Raw genomic sequence first — 10820 nt, 5'->3', positions numbered from 1 at the left:
CCTGCCATCTTTTCTTTGACTTTACACAAAAATATCTATTATTATGCTGTAAAAGAAATATAGTAATAAGCAGCAGTAGCACCACCACCAGCAGCTGCACTACCAATAGTTAGAATTCTATTGTCACACTTTGCTCATATATATATATATATATATATTTACCAGGGATAACACGGGGCAAATGGTTCAATGCGACAGCCCTGCAAAGTACCATCCACACAGCCATTCGGCTGCATTTTCTGACAGTTTTAGATGCACAAAAGTTCATGGATCAAACCAAGCACCTCATAACATCTATATTGTGCTTTTATCTGATATATGCAAGTGTTTTGATATGAAATAAACATGATTTGCATGACATCACCCTGCTGGTCAGTTTTGACCTACACGACAGCCCTGCAAAGTACCATCCACACAGCCATTCGGCTGCATTTTCTGACAGTTTTGGATGCACAAAAGTTCATGGATCAAACCAAGCACCTCATAGCATCTATATTGTGCTTTTATCTGATATATGCAAGTGTTTTGATATGAAATAAACATGATTTGCATGACATCACCCTGCTGGTCAGTTTTGACCTACGCGACAGCCCTGCAAAGTACCATCCACACAGCCATTCGGCTGCATTTTCTGACAGTTTTAGATGCACAAAAGTTCATGGATCAAACCAAGCACCTCATAACATCTATATTGTGCTTTTATCTGATATATGCAAGTGTTTTGATATGAAATAAACATGATTTGCATGACATCACCCTGCTGGTCAGTTTTGACCTACACGACAGCCCTGCAAAGTACCATCCACACAGCCATTCGGCTGCATTTTCTGACAGTTTTGGATGCACAAAAGTTCATGGATCAAACCAAGCACCTCATAGCATCTATATTGTGCTTTTATCTGATATATGCAAGTGTTTTGATATGAAATAAACATGATTTGCATGACATCACCCTGCTGGTCAGTTTTGACCTACGCGACAGCCCTGCAAAGTACCATCCACACAGCCATTCGGCTGCATTTTCTGACAGTTTTGGATGCACAAAAGTTCATGGATCAAACCAAGCACCTCATAACATCTATATTGTGCTTTTATCTGATATATGCAAGTGTTTTGATATGAAATAAACATGATTTGCATGACATCACCCTGCTGGTCAGTTTTGACCTATGCGACAGCCCTGCAAAGTACCATCCACACAGCCATTCGGCTGCATTTTCTGACAGTTTTGGATGCTCACCAAGTTGGGTTGATGATGCCATCCCAAACCCTCAAAAGCTTCCTCTGCCTTTAAGTCCATGTGAAATGTTTTTTGCCAAAGTTGAAACTATTGCTTTACGTTCTCATCATGCCATGCTCATCCAAATGTAGGCTACGCATGGTCATATTTTGCCCAGTTGAGGAAAAATTAAAATATTCAGAGGGTGAAATAAAATAGCATATGTTGTTCATCCGGATGCAAGGAAGCATCTCCAAGAATTTTTAATGCCCCAGGTACCCCGGTTACCTCAGTAGCGCCCCTCAAAGGTGTAAAAATTTAATATTTTGAGTTGCCAAAATTGTGGAACCACTGGTCAGATTTGTCTGAAATTTGGTATGCTTATTACTTAAGATATGTGTTATAAATAATGTTTCTGTCATTTGTGTACCTCATGTGCAAAAATGGGAAAATTACATTTATTTTAAAATATTACAAATGTTGCAAGCTTTTGACTTTATAGTCAAGCAGGTGATACCTCTTAATAATTCAAGCATGTTTCTCATGTTATGTATAAAAATATTTTTGTAATTTTGAAATTATAGCTATTTCTGTAATTAGACTACATGCCCCATGACGTGTAGCGTCATTTCAACGCTGCTTTATAACAATGGCGCCGAATTTGTAGTTCATTAAAACGGTTTTGTATTAAAACATAAACAAAATATTGTTAGGATGCAAAACACTGGCACAGACGACTTTTGCTGGGTATAATATGTATAGAAATAGTTAAAGCAAGTTGGTACATTACTCACGACATTGGCATTCAATGAAAATAACTATAATTCCACAAAATATCGAAAAACGTGTAGGCTACTTCTGACCCTTGTTGCTAGGCAACGCCCCGTAGGCCTACCTGCTTGGCTGAAGAATAAGGAGGTTATCCTAATCTTTGCTGTTCAAAGCAACATAAATAGATAACAATATAACACTTAAATTGAACAGGTAACAAATGAATATGTTGGTCAGACTGTAATTAGGACAATAGCAATAGGCTAATAAACAAATGCCCATTCAATCAATGATATAATAACAAGTTATAGTGCTTACTGCTTAATGGACTAAGTGCATGTTGAACAAATGTGCCTTTAGACGCCTTTTAAAAACACTGTAAACTATCACAGGAACAGAGAGCACTACTTATTGCACCCACATGGAACCACTGAGGAAGTCTTGAATTTAGCGTTCATGAGTAGGCCTAGTCGACAGAACAAATGGTAATCAGAAGACAGCATGGCGGTTGGGGAAGTACTGTACATCTTGATCATTGAATTGAAATAACAAGGAGCAGATCCAGTCGGTGTCCCATAGGCCAAAGTGAGAGATTTAAATGTAATGCTGGCTACTAGGCTACAGGGGGAGTGTAGGAGAATAGGCCTAGGAGTGGATATGCATGGCCAATATCCATACCCCATCTTCCTCCTTGCTGGAACAGTTGGCTACATATAATGTATTTTTACTATAGGCCTATTAAGACACATTGTATCTATCTAATTTTAATTATGGTATAGTACATGTCAGATTACAACAATAACTAGAAAATGCAATTCCAGGGAATTACCATTGCATGTAAATGCAAAAAAGTTGCTGTGTATAACATTATATTACTTACAGTATGATTATTCAGATTACACAGTCTTACAGTATTCTTGAAAACCACTTACTTGGTTAGATGTTAGCTTAGAGTATATGACAGTCAGTAAAAATAAATGGTCAATTCAATATTGATCAACATTCTTTGTTTTAATACAGCAGAATGATACTCAGAATACACTAATGAACACTTACCAATGTAAGCTTAAAGTAAAAATCACCGTTGTGTGTGTGTGTATATATATATATATATATATATAACTCGATAATGCCAATCAATGATCATATCCTAAAACAGATTTATTTATCAGTGGTAACTCTGAACTGATTCAAAGGTATGAATGGTTGACAAATATGATTCACAGGTATACATGTTCCATATAGTTAGTGAGTATAGTCCTCACACAACAATATAGTTCTCAGAATGTCTCAGTGTAGATCTCAGATAAGTCTCAGTATGGTTAAATGGTATGTGCACAGATATGGTTACATGTTTGTAAGAATGTATGTTAGTATGCTGCTAGCAACATTGTCAGAGATGTATGGTTGACAGGTGTGCACAGACAGGCACACACGTAATGTCATACATGGTCATCACCACTGGTCTGGTCTGGAACCTAAAAGACAAAAGCAAACAAGTTTAACAGTTATGCCAAAACAATACAAGGAATGTCTGCAATTGTCCTAACAGTAGCCTATTCATGGCTTTCATAAGGTCCCTTTCCACAGGAGTATAATCAAGCACCAAATGCATTCATAATCTAGGTGCTTGATTGTATACACCTGTGGAAAGGGACCTGATGAAACCCATCAACTTTACTTAGGCTACATAACAAGCGGTGAACAACGTTACAAATTTGGTAAAAATAAAAACAGGAGCATATTTGTTATCTTTAACTAAAATGTGAACGGTGGAAGATATAACGTTATGACCATCAACAATGAGTCACGTTATTCATGCCCTTCATGACACCCATGATGGGTTTCATCAGGCTCCTTCACACTATATAGCCTAATCAAGCACCAGTCTGCATTCATAATCTATTCTAGGTGCTTGATTCTATACACCCGTGTAAAGTGACCTGATGTGTTTGTGGTGCTGATGGTGTTTGTGCTGCTGTTGGTGCTGCTCCTGCCACTGCCACTGACAGCTGGTACTGCTACTGTTGCTACTGTTGCTGGTGGTGCCTCAACAAACTGCTGCACATTCTCTGACTAAGGGAAAAGCGCATCGTTGTTAGATATGTATGTACAAATGTCTTTAAACACAATGGTTGCACTTGAAATCATTCATCCTTCTCTTTTAAAGTATTTTCTGTGTTTTTAAGGAATGAAGCAAAACTACAGCAATTTAGACAGCTTGATACAATTGTACATATATACCTGGGGATTGAAATCTGCATTAAAGGCTGGTAGTGGTGATGCTGCTGCTGGTAGTGATGCTGCTGCTGGTGCCTAGCATCCTTACCTCATGGGGGGGGGGGGTGAGAGGCGCAGCAGGTGTTTCTGCTGCTGCTGGTGTTGCTGTTGATGGGGGTGATGGTGGTGCCTCAACAGACTGCTGCAGCAGATTAAAGGAAAAGCGCATTATTGTTAGATATGTATGTACAAATCTGTTTTAGTCTGTAAAACACACTGGTATGCAAAAGGTTTTAGACAGGTTCATACAATTGTATATATACCTGGAGATTGTAATACGCATTGTATGAGCGTACCACCTGCCTCAGCTTTTCAGCAGTGAAAGCTTTACGCCCTTCACCTTTTCCTTTAAAAAATGCATCAAAGTGTATCAAAATGACCATAGTGAGGAACAAAGTTAAAGTCAAATCATGTTGCAACAGCTGTGTGCATGCAGTTGAAACAGTAATAGCTGGTTATTCAATATTAACGTACCGTCACTGACTGAGACAAAGGGCAACTCCTCAGGCCACCAAGGCGGCCTGTGTTGTGGCAGATATTCAGGCCGAGACAAACCCTGACTCAGTGCTGAGATAGAAGGGTGTTAAAGTGTAATCAGATTCAGTAGTCTGCATCATTTTGATCTTTAAATAAGGAAATTGAAAACATAGAATGCCAGTCATACCATGTTCTTTTATCAGACGGCCAATTGCCATCCGGCAATGTGTGCCACTGATATCAGGGTCAACGTATGGCCTCTCACCCCCAAAGCATCTGTAAGACAGTACGCTCAGTGTCATTAAAAACAAATGTTAAGGTTCCTTTTCTGAACTTCAAGAAAGGATTGACACAAAAACAAACCTTAACACCACTTTCATTTATACATACCACTTGACACACCCCTATTAGTGTACATGTTCAGCAGCTCAGCCTTCCTGTCATTGGTCCAAAAGGCCTCAAGATACTTTGGCCCTAAATGAACCGTAACCGAAAAACCCCCCCTTAAAATCCATTATCAATTAGGTTTGTGTTGCCATGTCAATATCATTTTTATCAAAACTCAGGGCCAGATTGTGATCATACTAAAAGAATTGTTCTTCCATTGAATGTCATCTTCGATAGATATAATCTAGAGGCGATTGCTCTAAGACTACAGGGGAAGCGCAGCCTCCTCTAAAATATCACGGGAAATCGCATCAAATAACACTATTACATTAGCTTCTAGCCTACTATATTCCAACTAGAACATGCTGAAAAATTGTTTATCTTCATGGCTAGTTTGTTCAGCAGTAAGGTTTTGCCGGTCATTTATCGTGATTTCGCACCCGTAATACATTGCTGTGACACGATCCATCAAAAAACCATGGAACATGGGACAGTGGGATGGCCCGGACGCCGAGCTTCTGTATGATGATTGGAGAAACTGTCATAGAGGCTGGACACCGTTAGGTAGCGTGCAAAATAACAAAGCAGCGGAATTGCTAACGTTAGTCATTTTTACATTTTTAGCCAAAAAAACTCACTTATGATGGTCCGATAAGTATGAAATCAGAATATGTTGAACAACGGGACATCACAAACAAGCCAGGCTCAGTTTGGAGTCGGTGGATTATTCCCGGAAGGAGATAAACGGTTTGAAATGTACAAGGTTTACCTCTTCTGGCGCGGTAACGCTAGGTGCTAGAGGGATGGGACCAAGAGGCACTGCACAGCCTTGAGGCCCCTGACAACTGCTCCAAAGGTGGGATCTCTGAGACACCCACAAAAAAAACTGTGAAGGAAAAACATAAAAAAAGTTGACCACTCCCACTTCAGAGGTGGAGTTTTGGGTGGTAGCATGGAGCTACGAGGCTGAAATTCAAGTCAGACCTTCTGCACATGACCCACATGAAGTGTGCAAAGTTTCATCCCTCTAGATGTAACGCAAAGCATTGTGTCTGCAAAAAATCTTTTTGGACTATTTAACATTTAGCCATTTTTCAATTTTTAGCCAAAAAACACACATATGTTGGTCAGGTCAGTAATGGCTTTGCTATGGTGGTTACTATGGTCATATTATGGTGGTTGCTAGGTTGTTGCTAGGGTAATTTTAATGGTTGCTATGGTGTTGCTAGGGTAGATATGGTGGTTGCTATGCAAAATAACATGGTTGCTATGGTGGTTGTTAGGGTAAGCATGTTGGTTGCTATGGTGGTTGCTAGCTTGACATTATTCAAGTGGTTGCTAGGGTAATTAAGATGGTTGCTAGGGTGTTGTTAGGGTAAATAAGGTGGTTGCTTGGGTGTTGCAAGGGTACATATGGTGGTTGCTATGCAAAATAACAAAGCAGCGGAATTGCTAACGTTTAGTCATTTTTAGCCAAACAAACTCACTTATGTTGGTCCGATAAGTATGAAATCAGAATATGTTAAACAATGGGACATCACAAACAAGCCAGGCTCAATTTGGAGTCGGTGGATTATTCCCGGAAGGAGATAAACTGTTCGAAACGTACAAGGTTTCTCTCTTCTGGCGCGGTAACGCTAGGTGCTAGAGGGATGGGACCAAGACGAATGGCACCGCCATGAGGCCCCTGACAACTGCTCCAAAAGTGGGATCTCTGAGATACTCACAAAAAAAACTGTGAAGGAAAAACGTAAAAAAGGTTGACCACTCCCACTTCAGAGGTGGAGTTGTGGGTGGTAGCATGGCGCTACAAGGCTGAAATTCAAGTCAGACCTTCAGCACATGACCCACATGGAGTGTGCAAAGTTTCATCTCTCTAGCTGTAACGCGAAGCACTGTGCTGGCAAAAACTACTTTTTTGGCGATTTAACATTTAGCCATTTTTACATTTTTAGCCAAAAAACTCACTTATGTTGGTCCGATAAGTATGAAATCAGAATATGTTGAACAACGGGACATCACAAACAAGCCAGGCTCAGTTTGGAGTCGGTGGATTATTCCCGGAAGGAGATAAACGGTTTGAAACGTACAAGGTTTACCTCTTCTGGCGCGGTAACGCTAGGTGCTAGAGGGATGGGACCAAGAGGCACTGCACAGCCTTGAGGCCCCTGACAACTGCTCCAAAGGTGGGATCTCTGAGACACCCACAAAAAAAACTGTGAAGGAAAAACATAAAAAAAGTTGACCACTCCCACTTCAGAGGTGGAGTGTTGGGTGGTAGCATGGAGCTACGAGGCTGAAATTGAAGTCAGACCTTCTGCACATGACCCACATGAAGTGTGCAAAGTTTCATCCCTCTAGATGTAACGCAAAGCATTGTGTCTGCAAAAAATCTTTTTGGACTATTTAACATTTAGCCATTTTTCAATTTTTAGCCAAAAAACACACATATGTTGGTCAGGTCAGTAATGGCTTTGCTATGGTGGTTACTATGGTCATATTATGGTGGTTGCTAGGTTGTTGCTAGGGTAATTTTAATGGTTGCTATGGTGTTGCTAGGGTAGATATGGTGGTTGCTATGCAAAATAACATGGTTGCTATGGTGGTTGTTAGGGTAAGCATGTTGGTTGCTATGGTGGTTGCTAGCTTGACATTATTCAAGTGGTTGCTAGGGTAATTAAGATGGTTGCTAGGGTGTTGTTAGGGTAAATAAGGTGGTTGCTTGGGTGTTGCAAGGGTACATATGGTGGTTGCTATGCAAAATAACAAAGCAGCGGAATTGCTAACGTTTAGTCATTTTTAGCCAAACAAACTCACTTATGTTGGTCCGATAAGTATGAAATCAGAATATGTTAAACAATGGGACATCACAAACAAGCCAGGCTCAATTTGGAGTCGGTGGATTATTCCCGGAAGGAGATAAACTGTTCGAAACGTACAAGGTTTCTCTCTTCTGGCGCGGTAACGCTAGGTGCTAGAGGGATGGGACCAAGACGAATGGCACCGCCATGAGGCCCCTGACAACTGCTCCAAAAGTGGGATCTCTGAGATACTCACAAAAAAAACTGTGAAGGAAAAACGTAAAAAAGGTTGACCACTCCCACTTCAGAGGTGGAGTTGTGGGTGGTAGCATGGCGCTACAAGGCTGAAATTCAAGTCAGACCTTCAGCACATGACCCACATGGAGTGTGCAAAGTTTCATCTCTCTAGCTGTAACGCGAAGCACTGTGCTGGCAAAAACTACTTTTTTGGCGATTTAACATTTAGCCATTTTTACATTTTTAGCCAAAAAACTCACTTATGTTGGTCCGATAAGTATGAAATCAGAATATGTTGAACAACGGGACATCACAAACAAGCCAGGCTCAGTTTGGAGTCGGTGGATTATTCCCGGAAGGAGATAAACGGTTTGAAACGTACAAGGTTTACCTCTTCTGGCGCGGTAACGCTAGGTGCTAGAGGGATGGGACCAAGAGGCACTGCACAGCCTTGAGGCCCCTGACAACTGCTCCAAAGGTGGGATCTCTGAGACACCCACAAAAAAAACTGTGAAGGAAAAACATAAAAAAAGTTGACCACTCCCACTTCAGAGGTGGAGTGTTGGGTGGTAGCATGGAGCTACGAGGCTGAAATTCAAGTCAGACCTTCTGCACATGACCCACATGAAGTGTGCAAAGTTTCATCCCTCTAGATGTAACGCAAAGCATTGTGTCTGCAAATGTCATCATCTAGCAACCAACATAGCAACCACTATGTTTAGCATAGCAACCACCATATCTACCATAGCAACAACCTAGGAACCATCTCAATTGCCCTAGCAACAACCTTGCAACCACCACCTAAATGCCAACCTAGCAACCACCATTCTGCTTTATTTGCCCCATCATTTTATTTACATAGACCTATTGACTAATTGCACAAAAGGCTCCTCAGTGGGCTCGTCTATCTCGGGTGGAGTGTTAGCTGTGTTGTAACGACATCTTCTGTTATATTCTGCTCCTTACATGTTTACTCCGACACCATAAATCCTTCTTTATTGTAAAGTGCTGATTCACTAGGTGCAACAACCAACCTAGTCCGTGTAGACAGTAATTACATTAACAATAGCGACAGGTTCAAACACACCTGGCTCCATCGGAAAACAAACAAGCACACCAAGAGCCACTCGTGCAACAAGCCTATACAGAGTTGTGTATACCTGGAGGTGATTTAATATTAGCAATACTCACAAAATGTATTTTGCCCTGCATGCATTGGGACAGGCCATGCCTCCTCTTCTTCAGGACCAGGCTCCACAGATTGTGTCTTGGCATTGCTGAAGCACAATTAAGGTGTAACAGGAAACATCAGTAAAATCATTTCAAAGGTTTGAAACATGAAAAAGATCTCTAACATGAAAATGGAAGAGCCTATGCAAAAATGGTCTTGAGAATACATTAGGCCTACATAAAACTGTTGTGGGTAAGTATTCAAATACTATTTACTAAAAAATAACTCCCCTAGGCCTACTTCAAATGTCAACACTGGTTTTGGAGGAATATTTGTAGTTCATATGCAGAAAAATACAGTACTTTGGGCATTAAAAGCTGCACTACATAGTAGCCTACACTGCAGAAATGCAATACTTTGGACACAGAAATGTTGTTATTGGCTTTTTTTTCAGGAAAAAACGGTAATAGCCTATATTAACAACATGTTTTGTCCCATGAGTTACCCAGACCCAAGGAAGTAGCTTATTGTGAGACTGACCTGCTTAAAACTAAGCAATTTAATGTCAAATTAAATCATTGCACTCATTTCGAACATTTAAGCATAACGTGTGGTTAACAATGATTTATTTAGCTAATTCATGTAGGCCTATAATTTGACCACGTCTTTTACATTTACACGACTTTGAACTGTACTGAAAAATTGCACTAAAATCGCACGATTGTGGGCTTTGTACACCATCAAGGAGTGTTGTTCAGGATAACTAGGCCTATATTTTGTTCGAAAACAACAAAAAACAGCATTATTGTTTACAAAATTGACGTAACTTACCCTTTTCCACATGGCTCGCTCTATTCCGCTTTCTTGTGGTTGCGTGTGTCACATGACCGTAACCAGCTTCGGCGTTACCGGATGTTTACATATCTCGCTACTGCTGTCAAGTATCTTAGCTAGCACGCTAGCTAAGAAGCTAGTGCAAACACAAGAAAATGGTACATTTGTTGATCAGTTGTGAAAGCACATATCGATTACATTCTGTATAAACAAACATAAATATGTAAAACAAGTTGTTTACAAAAGAAGTACCCCTAGCTCAGAAATGAATAAAATGGTAGTTACCTTGCTGGTTTAGTCCTTCTCAGGCAGAATGAGGGTCTCGCGAGCTACGAGATATCACGTTGCTTCAGCTTCAAAAGAATGTAACAGCCTTACATTTTTTCGCCATGCTATTTTGTAAGACTGTTACATTTTCAGTAGGAGACTGGGTTGCTTGTGGATGAGTTCATCATGGCCTTGTTGGAACTTGATTGAAGCTCCGTTGGCTGTCGCTGCTTTTACTGAAAAAATGTCCTGTGGATAAGACGGGATGTACAGCGCATTCATCAGCTTGGCCTTCACTCTTTTTCCTTCGCGGTTCACCAGGCTCACCTACGCGTCACCCCTCTTGAGCGCCACGCCGCTTTCTCTGGTGCCGTCG

At 40.6% G+C, this 10820-nt stretch overlaps 1 long non-coding RNA gene across 2 annotated transcripts; it reads right to left on the bottom strand.

The window, feature by feature from the left end:
• Positions 1 to 3111: 3111 nt before the first annotated feature.
• Positions 3112 to 10613, bottom strand: LOC143133917 (uncharacterized). Of its 2 annotated transcripts, XR_012988566.1 has the most exons (9): positions 10463 to 10613; positions 10175 to 10313; positions 9364 to 9449; positions 4935 to 5023; positions 4745 to 4837; positions 4534 to 4616; positions 4235 to 4412; positions 3934 to 4066; positions 3112 to 3468 (listed from the first exon to the last, which is right to left on the bottom strand). It is a non-coding gene; the product is annotated as an uncharacterized LOC143133917 (long non-coding RNA). The 2 variants fall into 2 exon arrangements; XR_012988567.1 differs by lacking the exons at positions 9364 to 9449; positions 10175 to 10313; positions 10463 to 10613 and adding an exon at positions 5138 to 5897.
• Positions 10614 to 10820: the final 207 nt, after the last annotated feature.

Source organism: Alosa pseudoharengus, unplaced genomic scaffold (assembly GCF_046254945.1).
Source record: "Alosa pseudoharengus isolate Yale_2024_CS ecotype anadromous, Long Island Sound unplaced genomic scaffold, YU_APseudo_1.1 YU_APseudo_1.1_scf_2, whole genome shotgun sequence".
Taxonomy (NCBI): Eukaryota; Metazoa; Chordata; class Actinopteri; order Clupeiformes; family Clupeidae; genus Alosa; species Alosa pseudoharengus.
Note: the sequence above shows the minus strand (reverse complement) of the source record. Positions and strands in the feature narration are given on the sequence as shown.